Below are 25,310 nucleotides of genomic sequence, written 5' to 3'. Positions count from 1 at the left end.
GAGTGCGCGCACGCGTGCGCGCCTATAGATATATAATTGGCTTTAACTTTAATTTTCTCAACAACTACTGAACAGATTTACACCATTCCAAAAAAGCGTAATCTGCGAACAAGACTCTACAGTTTTGGCAAATTTCTTATAAATTCATTCACCCGTTCGAACTGTAGCCGAGTCTAAAGGTCCTATGGAAAATAACATGGAGAAAACACGTTTTGGGACCCCCCTTATATCTCAGCCCCCACTTGACCAATCCCCCCCAAACTTTCAGGGAAGGAGCGCAGCGGACCTAGCCATCTTCTTTGAGAAATTCGCAAAGACTCATCCACCAGGGCCAAAGTTATTCCAAATAGAATGTTGAGGATTTCCTATGGAAAACAATCCTAACTATAACTACCTACTGGCGACCGCCAGTAGGTAATATATATATATATATATATATATATATATATATATATATATATATATATATATATGTCTATCTATCTATCTATCAAGATATATATATATATATATATATATATATATATATATATATATATATATATATATATATATATATATATATATATATATATATATATATATATATATATTCACTGAAAAAACCATAGGTTTCACACCAGTTATAGTTAGGAATTAGCATTTAAAAAACCTATTAAATTCACTGACAAAACCAGTTATAGTTAGCTGGAAATTTTACTGATATAAAACCAATGAAATTCCACGTTATAGTTAGTTGGACTCACTATAACTTGCGCGTGCAATGCACTGCTGATGACGTCACATATTACATCACTCATGACATGGTCAGTGACATCACTCATGACATCACTGATGACACCATCCAGTGAATATGTGTCTTTCTGAAAAATAAATATTAGTGAGTAATGTTTAAATATTTAAATATATATATTATTGTTTCACTTTGTGTATAAGTGGCTACATGTGTTGGTAAGTAGCTACATGCGTATGTATATGGGTTATTAGATGTTTCTCTTAGTATCAATATGAGTGTCTATATGGTTTGGTGGGGGTATTACTTAGCACATAGATGCATGAGTGACTGACTCGCTGTTTGTATGTGTTTTGAAGACAGCATATGTGCAGGACTGTATGGATGGATGAGTGTGTATATGTGTTTGTTAGTGAGTGAATGACTGTCTCACTAGTGTCTTTATCAGTAACTACATATGTTTTAATCTAGTATATGTGAATATTGATGTATATAAGTGAGTATATGTGAGAGTAAGAGATTGTAAGAGTTCCTGTTTAAATAAGTATGTGTTTCTATAAGTGATTGTTTAAGAGAATAAATATGTGTAATTTTCAATACAAGTAAGGTGGAAGTGTGTGTATAACTCTATATTCAAATAAATGGATGTTCAATAGTTTATTTGCACGTGTGAGTATGTGTGTGAGTAACTTTTGGATGACTGTCGGTGTGTAACAGGATGTATAGGTGTATCACTTCATATGATAAGTGAGTATATGTATGAGTGACTATATAGAACTGTTGGTGAATGACTGGATGTGCATATAGATGGTGGAATTACTGAATTGCTTGTTGTAACTGATATGGGTATCTCCATTTTTTTTTAAATTTCAGTTTCTATTTTTGAATATGTGTTTCAAGGGTTACATTACAGTGAAAGGAGGTCTGTCACTATGTCACAAGGATGGTGTCATCAGTGATGTCATGAGTGATGTCACTGACCATGTCATGAGTGATGTAATATGTGACGTCATCAGCAGTGCATTGCACGCGCAAGTTATAGTGAGTCCAACTAACTATAACGTGGAATTTCATTGGTTTTATATCAGTAAAATTTCCAGCTAACTATAACTGGTTTTGTCAGTGAATTTAATAGGTTTTTTAAATGCTAATTCCTAACTATAACTGGTGTGAAACCTATGGTTTTTTCAGTGAATTTCAAAGGTTTTTTACATGCTAATTCCTAACTATAACTGGTGTGAAACCTGTGGTTTTTTCAGTGAATTTCAAAGGTTTTTTTAATGCTAATTCCTAACTATATAAGACCTGAAAGCCCACCAGGAATCTCCAGTATGCACCAGGGGACTGCATTGCAGAGAGGTGTAATGAAGCCACAACCCTTTTTACACCTCTCTGCAACGCAGCCCCCGTGCATGTTTGAAGAGGGGAAACTAATTCCCCTTGCATACTGGGGGCCCCTGGGGGCCTATTAGCCCACCTGGAACCTCCAGTATGCGCCTGGGGCTGCATTGCAGAGGTGTAATGAGACTATGCCCCTTGTTACACCTCTCTGCAACGCAGCCCACTGCCGCGTTTGCAGAGGGGGAACTAATTCCCCTTGCATACTGGGGGTCCCTGGGGTCAACTAGTCCACCAGGAGCCTCCAGTATGCACGAGGGAGCTGCATTGCAGAGAAGTGTAATGAGGCCACACCCTTGTTACACCTCTCTGCAATGCAGGCCACTGGCGCCTTTGCAGAGGGGGGACTAATTCCCCTTGCATACTGGGGGTCCCTGGATCATATCTGCCCAAACACCGATATTCCGAACGATTGTAAATGACTTTTCTTGAGAAACATTTGGATTTGGATTATCATGTCCTATACTTTGGAATTTTTGAAAGACTGACTTTGAGGATGCTATAAATTACTCAAGTCTGCCCGAATTGTGTGGGTAAAATTGATACCTAGTCACTTTGAATAGGAATATACTTATGTCTCGTCTAACATTTGGAAGAAATATCTAGTTATATGACAACGGGATACCGACATAACTTGAAGGAAATAAGAACGCCCTGAAGAAGTTCTGTTGTACAGAACGAAACGTTTCGGCTGGCTGTGGTACATAAACTTAAGGAAAATAAAAGCATTTGAATATACACCAAGATTCAGCGCTTCAATAAGTACTCTAAGTGATATGATTTGATTGGACTCATTGTGAAAGTGGTGCTGTGCCAAACTTTGGAATATTCTCCACTACTCTCTACTACTTACTCTCTCCCACTCTCTACTACTCACTCTCTACTGCTCTCTACTACTCACTCTACTACTTACTCTCTACTACTCTCTACTACTCAGTCTCTACTACTCACTCTCTACTACTCTCTACTACTCACTCTACTATTCACTCTACTACTCTCTACTACTCACTCTGCTACTCTCTCTACTGCTCTCTACTACTCTCTACTACTCACTCTCTACTCTCTATTACTCACTCTCTACTCTCTACCTCTCTACCTCTCTACCTCTACACCTCTACCTCTCTACCTCTCTCTACACGCACACATATAGACATATATGCATATATATATGTGCATATGCATTTATATATATGTATGTGTATATATAAAAAAAACAACTAAACATTTTTTTTTCTAATCAGCTACTTTTAAAACTGTCATTCTTTTTCCCCATGGTACACTCCCCGGTACGCTTACCGGTGCGCGTACCGGGCGCTCACCCCGCGAAAATCAAAAAAAAAATTTTTTTTTTTTTGCCCCGTGGGGCCCTTTTATGGCCCCCACATCAAACCTAGGGGGTCAAGGGGGGTCTACTCTGCCCCCTTATGGTCATTTCCCCCTTTGTTTTGGCCACCTCTTGTGTCTCGATCCTACCGAGACACAAGATGGCTGCCGCTCCGGACTGTTTAGAATGTTTACAGACCCCCCAGAGCCAATCAGCTTTCTCCGCGCAAGTCGCGGTAAGCGCCCGGTGCGCGTACCGGTGCGCGTACCGGAGCGCGGCTATAGATATATATATTTTTTTGAACCTTAATTACTCAAAATCCACTGGAGCACATATCTTGAGACATAGCAAAGGCACATCGGGCTACCAGTCCCTACAATTTAGCCAAGTTTGGTGGAAATCCATTCAGCCGTTCGGGCTAAAAGTGAAATCGACCGCCCTATGGAAATTAACATGGGGAAAACGCGTTTTGGGACCCCCCTTTTATCTCGGCCCCCGCTTGATGAATCCCCCCCAAACTTTCAGGGAAGGACCGGACCGCCATGAGACCATTTTCCTGAAAATTTCAGGCAGATTCGTCAACCGGCGCCAAAGTTATTCAAAATAGAATGTTGAGATTTAACATTGAAAATTATCCTAACTATAACTACCTACTGGCGACCGCCAGTAGGTAATATATATATATATATATATATATATATATATATATATATATATATATATATTACCTACTGGCAGTCGCCAGTAGGTAGTTATAGTTAGGATTGTTTTCCATAGGAAATCCTCAACATTCTATTTGGAATAACTTTGGCCCTAACTTTGGAATAACTAGCCCTTCGCACTACAGAATCCACAATGCAGAGGGAGCTGCAGACACCGCCCACAAGGGAAAGGACTTCCACGCGTGTTTCTGCAGCGAATAGACTTGGGGCAGCAAGTCCGAAAAACATCTTCCCTCTAATTGGTGGAAAGAGCGTCCCTATCAACCCAGTGAGGCGCTCTGCTTCTGTTAAAAGTGGACAGTGAATCTTGAAGAGTAAATGGCATCTGAGGAAGGCACGGAGTGCCGAAATGCATCATGCCGCTCTTGTTACTGAGAATAAAAGTGCTTGGACCGACTTACCTGAGTGGGCTTTCGTTCTTCTGACAGGAAGAGACGTGGAGGTTGGATATTTCGTGCGTGGCCACTCGCACTTGAGCCCCCACCCTTAAGAGTCTGGCGTATCGTGGCAAATGGTGGAAAGTCTCAAAGCGCTTGGGAAACGCCAGACCGCCGTAACTCTCAGCGCGTTGACAGGCTGGCTAAGACTGGATCATGACTTCATGAAGACGCCTCAGCTTACACAGGCGAAGGTGTTCTGACGCGCTGGGGGTGCAACAGGTTGGGTGAAGGTCAGTCAATCCTAGCCCTTCGCACTACAGAATCCACAATGCAGAGGGAGCTGCAGACACCGCCCACTAGGGAAAGGACTTCCACGCGTGTTTCTGCAGCGAATAGACTTGGGGCAGCAAGTCCGAAAAACATCTTCCCTCTAATTGGTGGAAAGAGCGTCCCTATCAACCCAGTGAGGCGCTCTGCTTCTGTTAAAAGTGGACAGTGAATCTTGAAGAGTAAATGGCATCTGAGGAAGGCACGGAGTGCCGAAATGCATCATGCCGCTCTTGTTACTGAGAATAAAAGTGCTTGGACCGACTTACCTGAGTGGGCTTTCGTTCTTCTGACAGGAAGAGACGTGGAGGTTGGATATATATATATATATATATATATATATATATATATATATATATATACATACATATATATATATATATAATACCTACTGGCGGTCGCCAGTAGGTATATATAGTTAGGATTTTTTCTCTATGGGATTTTTGAAAATTCTATGTCTAATAACTTTGGCGTTTGTGGACAGAATTGCCTGCAATTTTCAGGAAAATGGAACATTTTGTTTCTGAGCAGCCCCTGACAATTTGGGGGGGTTTCATCAAGGGGGGCCGAGAAAAAAGGGGGGTCCCAAAACGCATTTTTTCCATGTTAATTTCCATAGGGCGGTTGGCCTCACATTTAGCTCGAACGGCTGAATGGATTTGCACGAAACTTGGCAAAATTGTAGGGACTGTTAGCCCGATGTGCCTTTGCTAGGTCTCAATATATGTGCTCCAGTGGATTTTGAGTAATTTAGGTTCAAAAAAAGATATATATCTGGGCGGAGCCTAACCACACATCTGATCTGATTGGCTGTCAGCACTTCATCCAAGAAGTGTTGGCAGCCCTCGTGGGACCAATATACATGATAGCACCTCATTAAAAAGCATTGTAGTTAATAGAGGGTTTTAGGACTTTAGTTACATTATAAATCATTTGTTGATGGTACCATACTCGTTTTAGGAATTGTGGTGGGTTCTAAGGTGATTTTACCATGTGAAAAAACCTTCTGCTGTGATATCATGAATATTGTTTGAAAGAAAACTAATATCTCATAACTTTCCCACAGTGGTTTGGAAGGGGATCTATAAGCTAAACTGAAAGCATATTTTCTGTAAATTCACATTATCTTTCTCAGTCATGTGAAAATGAAGTCTGACATTCTCAGTAAAACATGTACATCCAACAAGGACAGAGACTGTCAGTTGATTCCTTTGTGTTCTACTGCAGCCTCCTGGAGTGTTCTAAAGAACAACTAGAGCGCTAACAGTCCTACTTATTACAAAGGTATGGCACACCTGAAGCCATCTTGATTGGAATAAAGTGGTAACTCTTAAAACATTTAATTTAAAAAGAAACAGCATGAGGGGGTATATTTTGCCATAGAAAGTATGATTAGTGCTGCAGAATGAAAAATTAGGGCACATTTTGAGTGACTTCTCAAATCCTTTTCTATTTCATTAAAACATTCTGACATGCAGTCTCCCAAAATGGCGACCAGAGACAAAAGAGCCCAAATGTAGCCCAAATATCACCCAGATGTAGCCCAAGTATAGCCCAATGACAGAATGTCCCAGAGTGTTCTAAAGAACAACTAGAGCGCTAACAGTCCTACTTATTACAAAGGTATGGCACACCTGAAGCCATCTGGATTGGAATAAAGTGGTAACTCTTAAAACATTTAATTTAAAAAGAAACAACATGAGGGGGTATATTTTGCCATAGAAAGTATGATTAGTGCTGCAGAATGAAAAATTAGGGCACATTTTGAGTGACTTTTCAAATCCTTTTCTATTTCATTAAAACATTCTGACATGCAGTCTCCCAAAATGGCCACCAGAGACAAAAGAGCCCAAATGTAGCCCAAATATCACCCAGATGTAGCCCAAGTATAGCCCAATGACAGAATGTCCCAGAGTGTTCTAAAGAACAACTAGAGCGCTAACAGTCCTACTTATTACAAAGGTATAGCACACCTGGAGCCATCGTGATGGGAATACAGTGGTAACTCTTAAAACATTTAATTTAAAAAGGAACAAAATGAGGGGGTATATTATGCAATAGAAGTTATTATTAGTGCTGCAGAAAGAAAAATTAGGGCACATTTTGAGTGGCTTTTCAAATCCTCTTCTATTTCATTAAAAAATTCTGACATGCAGTCTCCCAAAATGGCCACCAGAGACAAAAGAGCCCAAATGTAGCCCAAATATCACCCAGATGTAGCCCAAGTATAGCCCAATGACAGAATGTCCCAGAGTGTTCTAAAGAACAACTAGAGCGCTAACAGTCCTACTTATTACAAAGGTATGGCACACCTGAAGCCATCTTGATTGGAATAAAGTGGTAACTCTTAAAACATTTAATTTAAAATGGAACAAAATGAGGGGGTATATTTTGCCATATGAATTATGATTAGTGCTGCAGAAAGAAAAATTAGGGCACATTTTGAGTGACTTCTCAAACCCTCTTCAATTTCATTAAAAAATTCTGACATACAGTCTCCCAAGATGGCCACCAGAGACAAAAGAGCCTAAATGTAGCCCAAATATCACCCAGATGTACCCCAAGTATAGCCCAATGACAGAATGTCCCAGAGTGTTCTAAAGAACAACTAGAGCGCTAACAGTCTTACTTATGACAAAAGTATGGCACACCAGAAGCCATCTTGATTGGAATGAAGTGGTAAGTCTGAAAACACTCAATTTAAAAAGGAACAACATGAGGGGGTTAATTTTGCCATAGAAAGTATGATTAGTGCTTCAGAAAGAAAAATTAGGGATCATTTTGAGTGACTTCTCAAATCCTCTTCTATTTCATTAAAAAAATTCTGACATGCAGACTGAAACATGCACTTTGAATACCAGCAGCAGACGTCCCTGGTGAGCAGTAGCTTTACTACAGTGATCTAATGTGCAACTAGAGTGCTAACATTCAGAATTTATGGCAAATGTGTGACAAATCTGAATGCCTTCTTGATGGAACCAAAGTAAACAAGCATTGAAAATGCAATAGATCTCGCCCTCGTTTAAGTTAAAGCCATTCTGTTTGTAATGAGGTGGCTTTTTTTTTTTCAAAACCAAATTTGTAATGAGGTGGCTTTTTAGCTTTGCTTTTATTAGTGTTTTTTCAACTTTCATGTAAATAACATGCATCTGTATGCATATAAGTATATGTATGCATGCATTTATGTTTGTATTTATATAGATATACAGATGATATATGTTTATATATGTATGTATATATATATATATTCACTGAAAAAACCATAGGCTATAGACCATATATAGTTAGGAATTAGCATTTACAAAACCTTGAAAATTCACTGAAAAAACCATAGGTTATAGACCATATATAGTTAGGAATTAGCATTTACAAAACCTTGAAAACTCACTGAAAAAACCATAGGTTATAGACCATATATAGTTAGGAATTCGCATTTACAAAACCTTATTTTACTCACACAAAACCATTGAAATTCCATATATAGTTAGTTGCACTAACTATATATCGCGCACCCGCAATCCACTGCTGATGATGTCACATATTACATCATTCATGACATGGTCAGTGACATCACTGATGACATCACTGATGACATCTCAAATGACATCACTGATGACATCACTGATGACAACATCCAGTGACTGTATGTTTCTGTAAAGTTAAAATATGTCTTACATATTGAAGAATGAGTGGATGTATAAGTGTCTGGATGAAGGATTTAGTAGGTGCATGACTGACTGTATGAGTGAGTGATTAAATGCGTCTCACTGAGTGCATGGGTTAGTGACTAAACTGTCTTAATTTGTGCATCATTATGTCTGTTTTTCTGTAAACTGTTGCATGTGTTGATAAGTAGCTATATGAGTAACTATATGGGTTATTGATTGGTTGCCCAAGTATTTGTATGGGAGACTGAGTGTGTGTGTGGGTGGCTGGGAGGTGTATGACTCTGTGCATAGATGTGTGAGCAGTTGGTTCACTAGATGTATGGTTTCAAAAGTGCATGTGGAAACAGCTGTATGGGCGGTTGACTGTGTGCATGAGTGTATTGGTGAGTGAATGGATATCTCAGTGCTACATGTCAAAGTAAGTACATATGTAAAACACAGTACATGTGAGAGTTGACATATATAAATAACTGTGCATAAGAGCCAGTGAATGTGTGAGTGGCTGTATGGATCATTGTGAACTTGTATCAGGGATTGTATAAGAGAGTAAATATGTGTTAGTATATGTTTGAATAAGTAAAGTTTGTATAACTGTATAGTTGAGGAAATGGAGGTGTTATTGATTCTTTGCATGACTGACTAGGAGTGTGAGTAACTCCATGGATGAGTGACAGTCTGTGAGTGTCTGTTTACACTGATTGTATCTAAGGTTATATTAGAGTCTGAAGAGGTTCATCGTATTATCACATGAATGATATCATCAGTGATGTGATCAGTAATGTCAAATGAGATGTCATCAGTGATGTCATCAGTGATGTCATTTGAGATGTCATCAGTGATGTCATTTGAGATGTCATCAGTGATGTCATCAGTGATGTCACTGACCATGTCATGAATGATGTAATATGTGACATCATCAGCAGTGGATTGCGGGTGCGCGATATATAGTTAGTGCAACTAACTATATATGGAATTTCAATGGTGTTGTGTGAGTAAAATAAGGTTTTGTAAATGCGAATTCCTAACTATATATGGTCTATAACCTATGGTTTATTCAGTGAATATATATATATATATATATATATCTTGATAGATAGATAGATAGATAGACAGACAGACAGACAGACAGACAGATTGATATATAGATACATAGATACATAGCTAGATAGATCACAAAATATGGTTTATATAATCAGACAAGCAATAAATAATAAGAAAATGCCCTTTCAATATTTTCACATGGTCTTGGCAAATACTGGAGAAAATATGAGGCGTATATACCTCTATAGTCAGGGATTAACAATAGTTGATGCAAATAAATTATCCAAATATTCAGGACTGTTTCTTTCGACTGAAGATTTCTGTTTTCATTCGCTGAGACTCCCTACAACTCCAGTCAAAATAATGAAACGTTTTTTTTTAACTCTTGAAAACCCTGCACTTTTAAAGAAGTCTTCTTGGACAATAAGTCACAGGTTCAAGTTGTGAAAAGGTGTCTTACAACTTCCAGTCAGGTCCATAGCCAAATGACCATTTTTCAACAGTTGCCTAGTTTCTTACGGACAGGTGCAGCTCCCTCTATTTTCCATAATCTCATAACGTAGGAGAGAAGTGAAAAGTAATAAGCAGGTGCCCACAGCCAAGATCTGCACCAATTTATTCTCGTGGGTCCACAAACAGGTAGCTTCCCTAGCTCTTGGAGCAGTCTTCATGTCCACAGATTGAGGCGTAATCTAGATACACATTTCTACAATGCTTAATACGCAAATTAAAATTATTCCCGCAAAAATCAGGTCATCTTCTTCCTTCATTTAGTCCGTGTCGTTCTCTTCCTTGAAAGTATTGTAGATCAGTTTTTAAAGGATAAATGTCTGTGAGTCTATAAACAGATCTAGCTAACACTTCTGCATATTTTCCATGTAACATTTGCGCAATATCAGTCTCACAGGGATGCCATAATGTACAAAATCAAAACAGTGCCATGTGCTATAGTGGCAGTCCTAGAATTCTCTCTCTCAACTCTTCCCAAATCCAGTCCTATAGAGGCCCTGGATCATCAAACACAAATACCACTCCTTCTGGTCACACTTGCCCCAATCCCACGCAGATAATGGAGCCTCTGTGTCAGCAATCACCCTTCCAGTCAGAGGAAATAAGATTCATTGAATACTTTGAAGGACATATATGACTTGCACAAGATAGGAAGGTGTTTATTCTCAGATTATGTTGAAGCCATCTTGTCCTAATTATAATGAAAATGAAATGAAAATAACTAGATGTCCGCAGCATGGAGGCTTTCACAAACAAAAAATAGGTGTTTGACAAACAGATGCTTTTTTTGTAAGCGCTCCTATTCCTATGCAGTGGTTTCACTTTAATAACTCTTCTAAAGAAAGGGGCCTGGCCTTAAAGCACGTAAAAGTGCAGCAATGGGGCTTTGACAATAAAATAAATATTTGCAAGGCAATAGGTCTAGCATTTGCGAGAGTTTAAGCTGCTGGAGTTTACAATGCCAATTGCTCACACTTTTGTAAACGAGAGACCTATTGCATTGCAAATGCTTGTTTTTGTTTACCAAAGACAAACTTGGGAAATTTGCCATGACATAAAGGTCAACTCAATCCCAAACCTAATGTCAGTGCTTAATTTTTAAAAGATTATGTGGTGGGGCCAAAGTATTGTGGATGGCGCTATTAAATATTGGGGAGCTGAGGGGCGTGGCTTGCGCGCCGCTGCAGCATGGCGTGTCGCGCTTGAGCTCCGAGGCGAGAGTGTCCCGTTGGAATATATCCTCCGCTTCCTGACTGCCCCTTCTTGAAGAAACAGCATTTCTCTGTGTCGGAACATGCAGGGAGTTGATTGAAGGCATTTTCGGCGAATTCTGCCAACAGCTGAATGTCTTCTCTGTCAGGCTCCTGTGACGCTCGATTCCCTCACGGGCGGCCGCCATTTTCCCGCTTCTGACGGAGCCGGCATTTCTCTTCAGAAGTGCCGCTTTGGATACATTATTGCCGGCTGTGGAGGCTTTCCAGGTCATTTTCTCTACAGTGCCTGAAGTTGGTAACATTTCTTTCTTTTTTCTGCTATTTGTGCTGCTTGGCTGGATATTATGTTGCCCACGCTCTGATTTCCTCAGTGCAGCTGTCTATTGCTGGTGCTACTTTTTTTTCTTACGATGTCTTTGCTGTGACCTCCTGTTGTATATGAGGCTCTATCATTCAATTTGGTGCCTGCCCTGCATATAAGTCCGCCGCTATTATTTAATTGGCGCTCATTACGCTCAGTGTGCTGTATTTCACTTTTTGTGTGCAGACTACGCAGTTTTTGTCCTCCTCTTTTCCTCAAGTGGCTGTGTATTTTTTCTTGAAGACTGTTCCTTCATGGCTGCAAATATGGGCCGTTCCTCGAATAACAAAGACTCAAAGGATGTTGGCACTTCGCTTAAAAGACTTAAGTCATTGTCCCCTACGCCTGAGTCCGCTCAGTCAGACACTAACTCCACTCTGGACACAATATTAACGCGCCTTAATGAAGTGCATGATATTGCGCAGTCAACAAAAACGAATACAGATTTACTGCAAGTGGAGGTGTCTGCTATTAGAAATGACTTCAAAGCCCTTTCTCTTCGTGTATCGGCCACGGAGTCACGCATCAATTGTGCAGAGGATGGTATGCAGAAAAAATCCAGGTCCCTCAGCCACTTGGAGCGCTCAATGGCGGCATTGCGAAGAGATCTCACTGAGCAGGAGGACCGTAATCGTAAATCTAATCTACGCATTTTTGGTCTGCCGGAGGATGCAGAGAAATCATCTTCGTCTATGATTGAGTTCTTATATCATTGGCTTCCTGACACCTTACAAATCTCATTCCAGGGAGAATTTGAGATAGAAAGAGCACATCGTGTTCCAACGTTTCGTTCTAAGTCGGCAACCCAGCCAAGAGCAATAATTTTTAAGCCACTGCGACATCAACATACAGAACAGATTCTTTCTCATATGCGGAAGGCTAAACATGTCGTCTGGGAAGGACATCGAATCTCAATCTCTCAGGACTTTGCCAGAGATACAGTCATAAGGAGAAAGGGCTTCCTTAATCTTCGGAAACGTCTTTCTGAGATGAACATTCCCTTTTCTTTTTCTGGTCTGTCGAAGTTCCGCATTACTTACAAAGGACGTTCCAGAATTTTCGATGAGCCGGCTGACTTAGCTACATTCCTGGACAACCAGATGGAGATACAGATGGAAATTCAAAGAGCGACATCGCAAGATCCTGGTGCCTCGGGCACTTGAACTTTCTCCTTGATGGTGGTTTTCTGTATGCCTATGTTTCCTCATCTCTCTCCTGTTGATCCTATAGTTCGGTATTAATCTCTAACTCCGTTGCTGGAGTTTTTCCGTTCTCCTCGTGTCCGCACTGTCTTCTCTTTGTTTCCCCTTTCATTAGATTTCTCCTTTTTAGATTTCTTATCTGCCTCTCTTTCCTCTATTGTTGCTATTTATTTTTCTATAGGTTTCTCTGTTTTCCATTTCACTCCTCTCCTTAGCAGATCTTCTTTCTATATTCTCTTTTTCTTTCAGAGTCATGTTGTTTACTCTACTTATATATTTCATTTTCTCCTCTTTGTACTCTTTCTAACCTATTTTTTTGCTGGCTTTTTAGTCGGTCATTATTTCAGTTTCATTACATTGTCTTCAGCCCTAGTAGCCTATATTCCATGTCAATATTCATTTCAGGTCAGTTTTTCCTTGCTTCATACTTGTCTATTACTAATAGTTACCTTTCTTTTTTCATATGTGTCATTTCTTCTCTTTCTTCTTCGTTTCTATTCTCCTATTCTCTTCCTTTCTTTTCTTATATTTTTATATGTTCCTGCACTTTCAATTTCATTACATATTGTAAACTTTATGCAGTTAAGGATTGCTCATTAATTGAATATTTCTTTTTAGGATATATATAGTTATCTTCATGGATTTATCTACTTTTCATGCTTTACCACATTGTTTTGTTTCATTATCAGACTGTCTGATATTAATACATAGTATAGGTATGACTCTTGATATTGGTTTATTAACTTAGTGTGATTGTACAGATTTACTTGTTACATTTTTCTTATTTATAATATTAGGCTGATATTCGTTTCTAGTTTGATTGTTCCCATTTCCTACTTTAATGCCATCAGCTAGGTATATTCTTGGGGCTATTGATATCAATTAATATTCCTCCTTGTACGGGTCCCTTGCTCGCCTTTCCACGTTCTCCCTAGTATGAATTTGGTCTTTTTTAGGCCTCCCCTACTGGTTCTTCTCTCTCTTCTCTCTCTTCTCTTTTCTTCTTTTCTGTCTTTTTTTCTATTTCGGATTCCCCACATGGATTCTCCCTTTTCGTTCCTTATGTTTGCTGGTTGGTTCCTTGTCTCTGTGAGGTTGGTTGTTTCTCTGTCATCCATGGCGTCTTTTTTCTTTTTTTATGTACTTCCATGCCGGGTTTGAATGTATTATCCCTTAATGTTAAGGGTTTAAATCATCCGGTGAAGAGGTCAAAAGTCTTAGATTATTGTAAATCTCTTTCTTCGGACCTGATCCTTTTTCAAGAGACCAAGGTCTCTACCAGAGAGGCGTTATTTTTGAAGAAGGAATGGGTTTCGGATGTTTGCTGCTCTGATGCCTCTGGCAAACGAAATGGGGTCGTTACATTAATTTCGAAGAATTCAGGTTTATCTATAATTTCTTCTGATCATGATTCTGAAGGTCGTTGGCTGTTAACTAAATTGTCTGATGGACATAATGATCTTTATGTGATGAATATCTATGCTCCTAACATTGACGATCCGACCTTTTGGAAATCGATTACCAAAAAATTGAATGATACCCCGCATTCTGGGAATCTTATTGTTGGCGGTGATTTTAATTTACCGATGGACCCTATTTTGGATAGGAATTCAGCATTTCAGTTTCGTCCTCCAAAATCCCACAAACAAATGCTTAACATGTGTTCCTTCACTCAGCTTCAAGATATATGGCGTCTTCACAATCCCACTGGTAGTGACTTTTCTTTCTTTTCTTCACCTCATTCTTCCTTTTCTCGTATTGACTATCTCCTTGTTCATTCTTCTCTTGTTTCATCCTCCTCTTCTCCGCTTATTCATCCTATTTTGATTTCTGATCACGCCACAGTTACTTTTGAGGTTGTCATCCTTTGCTCCTAAATCGCGTGCTCGTTCCTGGAGATTGAATACGGAAGTTTTGCATGTTGCTACTCAGGTTACTGAATTCTCTAAGGCTATAGAAACTTTTTTCCATGAGAATGAAGGCTCAGTCTCTTCCCCAATCGTCCTCTGGGATTCGTTTAAATGCACTTTCCGTGGTTAGGTTATTAAATGTATGTCCAAACGGAATTCTGCTATTAAAAAAGAGCTTACAGATTTATCAACTGAAATTAAAACTCTGGAAGCCACCTTTAGGCAATCTAAGGATGCATCCTGTTTACAGTCAATAAAACAACTGAAATACAAATATAATACTATTGTTACTAAAAGAGCCCATATTGGAGTACAAGCGCAGAAATCCAAAACATTACTGCTAAAGAATCGAGCTGGGAAGATTCTTGCAGCTACATTAAAATTTCAGGATTTCTCATTTAAGTCCTCGCAAATTTCTTCTATTACTGACCACTCGGGATCTAAAAAATTCCAAACTGGGGAAATTCTTGAAGTTTTTCGTGATTTTTATAATGAATTATATACTCCTTCTAATCAATCCTCTTTTGAGCAGTGTCAGGATTTTTTTAAATCGGTTTCGGTTCAGTCGGTTTCTGAGGATGATCCTATTTTTTTAAATAAGCCGATTTCCCCTGAGGAAATTGTTACCGCCATTAAAGCTACTTGATCTGGTTAGGCCCCGGGCCCTGATGGTTACCCTATTTTATTTTATAAAACTTTTCTCCCTGCGCTTGTTCCCAAACTGCAATCTGTCTTTGATTCTTTTGTTAAGGATGGGTCTGTCTCTGGTACTGCGGCTGAAGCTACTATTGTAGTGATCCCAAAAGAAGGGAAAGACCATTCGGATCCCAAAAACTTCCGTCCTATTTCTCTTCTCAACATGGAAGCTAAGATTTTTGCCAAAATCCTGGCCAAAAGATTGGAATCCTTTATCCCTCATCTTATTCATCCCTCTCAAACCGGTTTTGTGAAAGGTCGTCTTGCGCGAGATAATATACGCACTATTTGTCATATTCTTGGTGCAGCTAAACGGTCTCAACTCCCTGCCGCAGCCTTGGCCCTTGACGCTGAAAAGGCCTTCGACAAGGTCTCTTGGCCGTTTCTTCGTGCTGTTTTATGTGCACACAACCTTGGTGACTACTTCATTAATATGGTAATGCCCTTATATTCTCAACCTAGAGCTAACATTAGAGTTAATGGTGCTACGTCGTCATTTTTTAATCTTCGTCAGGGCACTAGACAAGGTTGTCCTTTATCTCCGCTTTTGTTTTTACTATCTATTGATCCTCTTCTCAGACTAATTGAATTACACCCAGACATTAAAGGTTTTTCTTTTGGGCCTCACTGTATTAAAACTGCTACCTACGCAGATGATGTTCTTATTTTTTCAGACGATATCAGGACTTATTTTTTATCATCAGACTTTCATCCAGAGCAATCGAAAGCAAGGCAGAAAAGAGAGGAAGAGAGATAGAGATAGAGAAAAATAGGAAATCACTGATAAAGGGAGAAATCAGTTTGATTAACAACCTGCAAGAGTGAGATAAAGAAACATTGAGATGCAGATTTACTAATATTTCACGCAATGCAGCAAGACAACTTACTTGAAAGGAAGAGAGCAGAAATACTCCATATTCCAAAAGGTACGGAGCATTTCCGCTCTCTCCTTGAGTCGGCGCACTGTGTGCAGCCTAGTGCTAACACAGGCCGCCTTGACCCCCTATTGTAATGGTGCCTGCGTTACCGGCCGGATAATTTTTGTGTAGGGATGATACTTTCCTGCACAAAAACATTCCTTAGACACATAGGGCCCGATGTAGGTAAATCTTTTTTACCACTTCATAAATACAGATTCATACCGAATCGGTATTTAAGAAGTGGTAAAAAAGAGAAGGGCAGATGTAGGTAATATTATTTTAAAAATTACCGAATCGGAAGGAATCGGTATTTACCGATTCGGTAAATACCGAATCGGTAATGCCCATTGATTCCTATGGGCATTGAAGCCCATAGGAATCAATGGGCATTACCGAATCGGTATTTACCGATTCGGTAATTACCGATTTCTGCAAGGGTGCAGGGGGTGTCACTTTGACACCCTGTAGCACCCCCAATACTGGCTTGTGTGCCATGTGGCACACAGACATGCCCTAAGGGCATGTCTGTCTGTCACATGGCATAGGTGTGCATGCACACCTGGATTCGGTATTTTAACACCCAATTGGATTGGGTGTTAAAATACTGAATCTGAAGGGCCTGTGGGACTGAAAGTAGTCCCACCTACATCCAGAATTTTAAAAATCGGTAAACTTACCGATTCGGTATTTTTCTGATTCGGTAATTTTACCAAATTGGTAAAATACCGAATCGGACAAAGAAAGGTCCCCTACATCTCAAAAGGTTAAATACTGGTCGGAAACGGCCGAATTCGGCCGTTTCCGACCGGTTTTGGCCACCTACATCGGGCCCCTAGTGCTCTTTCTATGTGAGTTTCTGGATGCAGCACACATGAAAAGAGGAAGTTACAAGGAGACATAAGGATATTTCTCCTTGTTAAGCCTCTGTCGGGTCGGCACACTGTTTTGAAGCAACCCCATGTTTACAACTCTTTGTAAATCTGGGATTGCATCAAAGTACATGGGTGGATGCATGAGAATGCCCATGCTCCACCAATGTTACACCTGCTCAGTGCAAAAAAACGCAAGGCAGCGCTATGCCCTGTGTTGCATTACTTTGTATTTACTAAACCACTCCCAACCACTCAAAGTGACTGGACATGGCTTAGTAAATACCAAAAATGATTTTGTGCCGGGGTTGTGCCACAAAAGTAATGCAACCCTACAACAAAATCATAGTAATCTTCCCCTCAGTTTACAGCAATAGAAGATACACTGAAGAACTGAAAGCTGTGTAGTGGTGCTGCGTATTTATAAAACATAAACAAAGAAAACCACGTCACAGACGTTCAAGGTCTTTCAGATGTAGGAACACCACTTCCCTCTAGAGGGGATACAATGTAGACCAAGGTTCTCATTTAAAGTAGTATCAATTAATTTCTGAATACGCATTGTTACTACTTCTGAAATCATATTGTGCTTAATTACAGTAGAATTTACTTACTATCTTGGTAGCACAAGAATGCTGTAAACCACAAGCTACACTGCAGGCTAACTTGTCATAGGATGCCATGGTGCAACCAGATACTGACCTTCATAATTAACAGAAATGTTTTTTTTGTGGCCATCCTTGCATGTGGTTGTCCATATGTTACAGCATGATGTATATTTTTGGCAATGCAGATTTGGTTATGTCATGCTATGCTTATTGTATGACCCATTGTATGCCATTTTCAATTTTGTTTCCATTTATGATGTGCCTTATGTGATTTCTGTCAGATATTAGGCAATTTCTCTCTGTGTCATTGAATCAGAAGATATGTATGACAGTTTTACTTGCGGAAATGCCTCGGTAGTTAAAATCACGTGTGCTTGTGGTATCTGCCCCTGTCTGAAGGTAATCGGATGCAGACGTGACATGCTATAAATGCATTTTTTCATGGTTTTATGAGAAACACCACACTATCAATGAGGCCTACAACAAAGATCAATCGTCAATCTCATATAGACCAAAGTATGTAAAATGAAAACGAGTTGACAGCCCTACATCCTTCTGATGTAAAATGAATGAAAGGCAATTTACAATCTTGTTTCCTTGTTCCATAGGGTAAAGGAAGATACATTGCCACTCATGTATTCTTATACTGCTAACCAAATGAAGACCAATAGCCAATTTCATATCCTTGTACTCTACATCAAATTGAGTCTAATTTCCAATTGTGTATCCTTATATTATCCATTAAATGAAGAAGAATAGGAGATCGTATATACTTGATTTGTACATAAAGAACGATTTCCAACTTATATCCCTGAAAAGTATATTTAATAAAGGGCAATCACAATCTAATACTTTAAGTTAAATGCAGACCAGTTGCCAATCTTGTGTACTTATACTTTAGAGTAAATCAAGGCCAATTGCCAGCCTACCTTATTCTAACGTGGATACAATAAAGGACAGTTTCTTTCTTAACATTGCTCTACTGTAGATGAGATGACGCTCAAATGTCACCTTACTTGCTTTTGCAGTACGTAAATGCTAGACCAGTTGGGAGATTTATATATCTAATGTGGATTTCATGATAACCAATTTCTAACCTAAAAGCCTCCTATCATAGACTTAAATAAGATCAGTTGCCATACCTTTTAGCCCATGATTGTATATTGAGTCCGGATCAATAAGAAGTGTCCATCCTTATGTCCTGGATAAGATGGAGGCAAGCTGTAATCTTTTGATGTGTGTCGACTGAACCATGATTGCCACCACTATGCAGACCATCCAGGAGTTTGCGATTTGCAAAAAAATTGGCAGTTTTGTAAAAAGGCTGCACTTTTTACAAAAGTGCCTGCAAAATTTTGGAGAATGCAGCCACAGCGGCTGTAGCTAAGAGCGGTGGGACCATGGGGCTGGTCGGGGGGATTCCGAGAGAGACGACCACCAAGCAAAATTAATTATTTATTTATTTTCCCCTTGTGGCTGTCTCTCGAAATCCCCACCCACCCCACCCGGCTTCACCACTCTTACCTGCAGCGGCCGCGACTGGGAGAATGTGACCCTCTTTGTAGAGGCGTTGCATGGCTCCCGTGCCCTGACATGCCTCTGCTCCCCCTCATTGTGAGGAGCCACACACAGCTGAAGACCCCCCTTTCAGCTTCAGCAGTCTCCAAACCTTTATTATGCTATACTAGCTTAAATTTGTTTAGTTCCCAATAACTGACCATCACGTAATATAGGTTTTCCTTCCCCTGTAAATTACAGTTTGAAACAAAACATGCAGAAAATTTGGAAATAATGTTTCTTCTACTATCTACCAATCTCCTGTTTTGAAAATAAGTGGGCGAGAGCTGAAGATCATGTGGATACCTTGCCTGCCTTTTCCTCGCAGGTAACTCTAGCATAAAATGACTGCAGAATACAATATCAACCTTTTTTTAAAAAGTCTGAATTTTTCTGTAAAAGCCCAACTATGCAGATCTGTGTGACCCGCAGGAATTTGTTGTAGGTTGTGTGTAAATAAAGCAAATGTTGCGAGAAAAACCTTAATTTGCACAGCCTCCAGTGCCACAGTCCCACGTGTGAGCAAACTCTAAACTCTCCTCCTGCAGTGAAAATAAAATCTGAAAATCGACCACTAGCTGCATTTTCATATATACAGTAGGTCCTGGACGGAATAGCAAAAAAGACTGTGGACCGCCGCAGTGAGACCACAACTTTGAACTTCTCAATTGTTGTTGATAAGAGACCACTGTTGTCACAAAGGTACACAAAATGTCGCAGAGTACATTTCACACGGTGGAAACACACCGTGGAAGATTCAGCGACACTGGCGGTCCACTGTGAGCTCTTTGTACTTTGAACTGCTGCCCCTTTCTGACCTTTGCCCCCTCCGAGGTCAGCGCATGTCCACCATACTTCGAACGGTTGGACACAAATTCTGAGACAATCTCCCCTTGCTATGGAGGTCCCTTCAACTCTAATACTCTTGAATTTTGCCTCCTCACACCTCTTCAAAATGACAATCTCTTAATGAGAGAGCGTTGATTTATTGCACCTTTACTGTATGATATCAGCTTTATTTTTGGTACTGTCCAGTATTGCATTTTAAATACTTTACATTTTGTCTGACAAAGACTGCGATGCTGTCTTTGTCCACGACAGGTAGTCACGAGTCTTGCAGCCACATGCAGCACAGGTACACCCGTCACAGCAAATCAGAGAAAGGAAGTAACATGAGAGTCTATGGAAGGTGTTTGTATGGAGGTCTGACTTTGGTCATGGGCAAAGTCTTTTAACTGTGTTACTTTAAATCACTTCTTTCACTGCCTGACCCCCCATTTCCCCTCTCGCTTGTTTGTACATGGTAGAAAAAGAAAACTTTGACCATGCAGATTTTATCTAAACTGTCAATAGTTACAGCAATTCAGATGGATTATTGTTGCGGTATTCCTTGGAATTGTGGGCGCCAGTCAGATACAAAATGCACTATGTACCTGGCAAGTTTCAATAAGAAGAGGTGAAATAACCATCTGGTTGGGAAAAGGCAAACTATCATTTTCCAACAAACTGGCAGGATTATAACGTTTTTAAGCCCCCAATGTTTTCTGTGGCTATCTAGTTCTGCTCTCTTGTGAGGTTCCGTGACGATTTGAACCCGTGTTTTCAACATTGTCGTAAATACATAATTTTGGTATCAGTGAACCGCAAATGATCCATATAGCATATCCTGGTGTTTTCGCTATGCTACGAGCAAGAGTACTCTTGTTACAAACACATTTCTGATCTACCCATGGCATCCATCTTAGATTATGGCAGCCATTTTGTGTTTCTTGCCCTCACATAGACAATGGACACGCAATGACCTCTGATTACTTCATTTCGATTAAGGACACGTAGGCTTTAGCCGGCGATTCACCTCTCTAGTGACACGTGCACCTTAAAACAGAACACGCCATGGCTGCATGACTCGACAGAAACTGCCTCCTCTGCCTGAGGCCAGTCCTGCTATACTGGTTCTCGTGTTCGTTGGCCTGATCATGATTAGGCAGCCGAAGCTGGTAGCCTTGCCCATTTACGACCCACAAACATCTCTTATCCTGCTTTTCTATCTTCTGCACCTGGCTCTGCTCCTTTCCTTCTGGGCCTTTATTAGGGGGAGGTAACGAAATTTACGATGAGGCGGTCCAGCTCTTGAATAAGAAGTTGACATGGAATTGTGATGGAATAGTGGGAACCCCTCGTTCGTAATGTTTTGACATCAGATATTGTCGACGATTCCTGTGCAACGCCAAATATTTATTGTTTAGGACACAAAGGTTTGGGAATGTACTAACATGTAAAGAATTTGCCTGAAGGCTAATATTTAGTATATAAGGAGCAACCCTTCTTGTATAAATCGAACAGGCTCCTAGATTCTGCCCGTGTGTAGTTTCTGTGACTTCTGTGTCCCTGCAGTAATAAACCTTTGGTCTTTGACGCCACCATCGAGAAGCCCGTGTTTCTGTTTATTTGTGCACCAAGACAGGTAGAACTCCGGGGTCTTCGGGTGTTATCCCTGACACCTCTGGACGGAACCAAAAAGTCCAGAACTCCAATTGGCGCCCAACGTCGGGCGACGTCATTCGGTACCCGTCCAAAAGCCTGAAGAGTTTGAGAAGCTTCGTGTGAAGATTCCTGAGGGAGGCGCCCCACTTCATCGATCCCGGCATATCGCAAAAGTGGCCCGACGTTCTCTTCCACGAGGGTTCCCGTTCAGGGCGGCTGCAGTGGTCCGTTGCCTTGACCGTCGCCCTGTCTTGGACCCGAGGTGCAGTCATTAGTACGGCGAGACAAGACGGGTTTCTCCTTGGTGACGTCTTCAGGGCCTCAGTTAAGTATTAAGTGGTTGCTAGTTGGTTACTTCGTAAGGGTTGTTCCTGTTTGGATAAAATCCTTTTAGTTCTTGGTTTGGTTTGGTTTCGTAAGATTATCACTGGTTGTTCTGGTTACGATAATCTTTTGGTTTAGTTTGGGTATCGATACATTGGTTCGCTTTGGTAGGCCTAAGATCTTGGTTCAAGTGCACATTTCTGTTTGTGTTTTTTTGTTCGTTCTGTGTTCCGGATTACAAAATGGTAAGTCGGAAAAATTGTATGTTGTCGTGTTTTGGTTGCAACAGTGATTCCCGGTTGGAGGACTCATGTCTGGTTCCTCCGATTGGAACTCCCCTATATGATCTTTATTGTAAACACGGTGTGGGTCCTATATCTTATAATGAGGTGTGGGTCCGATATACGGAAAAAGACGGTGTCCTTAGTTGGCCACTGCATGGTAGTTTTGAACCCGAAGTCCTTGACAATTTAGAAGTGAAATTGTTTAAGAAGAAAGCCCGGCCGGCAATGTTTGATTCTTTCCGTTACTGGCGAAAAGAATCTAAACAGAGAGAAATTAAAAGGTTGAAGAAAGAACAGAAAGAGCAAGAGTTGACTTTAGAACAGGCTGCTAAGCAGCTGCAAGTCAACGAGTCTGAGAAGGCAATAGAGGTGGCTACTAGAGAGCGTAATTTAGCGATAGACAAGTGCTATCCTGCCTTGCCATCAAGTACGGCTAAGATAGTAGAGGACCCCGAAAACGATCCTCTGTTGTCTTACTTGTTACAGTCACCCCCACCGTATGCACGGGGTGCTACGGCTCCACCGTTACCGAATGTGCAATTGCCGGTTGCTGGACAACCTGGTATTCCTGCTCCTGCTCCCCTGAATCAAGCTCCTGTACCTCCTGTGGTCAATGTGAATGTTCCTTCGGCACCCCCTCTTCCAGGGTTGCCGGCTTCTCTGCCTACACCTGTATCGCTTATACCTACTGTTTCACAAGCTACCTTGCCTGATACTCCTACTGTTCCTGTTCTAACTGTTCCAACTGCTACTGTGTTTTCTACATCTGCTAGTATTATGACTCCGCTTTCTGTTCGTCGGAGGATCACTGATTCTGTCTCTAATATTCTGTCTCCTTTCTATAAAACTTTAATGAAGACTCCTGCCTCTGACTCCGTACAGAGACGTAGTCAGCTTCCAAGTACTGAGGAACGTGGAATATTAGATTCCACGGTTCTCAGATGGATTTCGAAGAGTAGGAGATATAGTACTAGAGATGTATTATATACATTTATGCAGTGGAAAGAACCGACACAACGATATGTGTTCGACGAAATGTGCTCCCTTTTACGTGAGGAATTAGAAGAAGATGACACTGACTCGAATTTTGAAGAATTAATTAATGTTCAAAAAGAATTTGCTGCAGGTATGATAGTTGGTCAAGATATAAAGGAAGCAATGGAACTAATTTTAAGCTATAGGAATGACCCATCTCTTCGTTCACCGAGAGAGTTAGAAAGACATAGTACGAAGCAGAATCGCCAATATCCAATGAGGGAGGTTCCTCCAATTTGGCGCGAAGCTATACAAGCGGATGCAGTGAATGGTATTGCTGCCGCTCCGGCGCAATTCCAGAGAGTGTGGATACACATTCCGTGGAAGCGAGCCGAAGTGTTAGCAGTGAAACAGGCCTTGCCAGATCCGCGTAAAAATCCTGCCGGATACTATAAGGAGTTAGCACAGACAGTTGAGGCTTGCGTGATGAATTTAGCGGACATTGACATGTTATTTGGGAATGTAGTTCCGCAACCAATTTGGGCTAAAATACGTAAAGAGAATCATCCAGTTGCCCTAGGTGGTGATTGGGCAGCTATCATAGCGGCAGATGGTCAGCAAATAGGTGGTTTCAAACCCGAACCTCTAATTGCTAATCTTCCAGGTAGGATAATTGACTTAATGAAGACTCTGATGCCAGCATTGCGCGTTAACTGGGACAAGTTGTCCGCATGCAGGCAGAAGAAAGACGAAAGTGTCTCCGACTTTTTCACAAGGTTCGAAGAGACTTTTGTAGATCACAGTGGTCAGGATATGAGCACAGAAGGAGGACAGAGATTGTTTGTCGATAAATTTGTACACAATTTGCTACCAGAGCTCAGTAATAAATTGAAAGATTCCGAGAGTGCGTGGGCTGTCTCTACAACTGCGCAAATACTTGCAACAGCACAGTATTATGAAAATAGAGATAAAGAGGAGAAAGAGAAATCAGAGAAGAAAACAAAAGATTTAAAAACTAAAGTTCTTTTGCAACAGGCATATCCGCCTCTTATGAATCAGACTAATACACAGCAAGGGTCATATCAAAGGACAGATTATAGTTCACCGAGGCCGCAATATCAGTGGAACCAGTGTGCGTACTGTAAGAAAGAGGGTCATTATAAGAATGACTGTCCAATCTTAGCGCAAAATAATGCTGCAGCAGCTCAAAGAGGTCGTGGTGGTTCCATGCAAAATTCTAGAGGTCGAGGACGAGGTGCTATGCCTCCACAAACGAATGATCGCCCTTCTAATCACTTTGATCAACAAAATGGACAGTCTGCCCAACAAAATAGATCTCAACAGTATCATGTTGAGGACTATTGTGAAGTTGATGAGGGATTTCAACAGACTGAATACTAGGACAGCCATGGACAGAGAGAGGGAGTAGTATCAGTTCCAGTGGATCAGAGTGGGCCTTATGTCGCAGTAGCAACATCAGGTGTAGTCGAACCGTTTCTGTTGGATACTGGTGCCGCAAAAAGTTCTATCATTCATGCGAAACTCCCTGGCGCACCTTTGTCCGGCTTAACAAATGTTTCTGTAGGTTTTTCAGGCGCCCCTGTTTACAACCCCGTATCTGGTCCTTTGTCTATTTCTGTTGGACCGTGTCAATTGAAAGCACCCTTGATATTGACAACCGGTTGTAATGAAAATCTGCTTGGTTTAGACTTGTTAAAACGCCTATATGCGACATTGTACTGTTCTCCTTCAGGAGTACAGCTTACATTGGGTAAAAGAATCACCTCTCCGATGTATTTGTCA

Source organism: Lissotriton vulgaris, chromosome 10 (genome assembly GCF_964263255.1).
Source record: "Lissotriton vulgaris chromosome 10, aLisVul1.2, whole genome shotgun sequence".
Lineage (NCBI taxonomy): Eukaryota > Metazoa > Chordata > Amphibia > Caudata > Salamandridae > Lissotriton > Lissotriton vulgaris.
The sequence above is the reverse complement of the archived record's forward strand: the minus strand, read 5'-3'. Positions refer to the sequence as shown.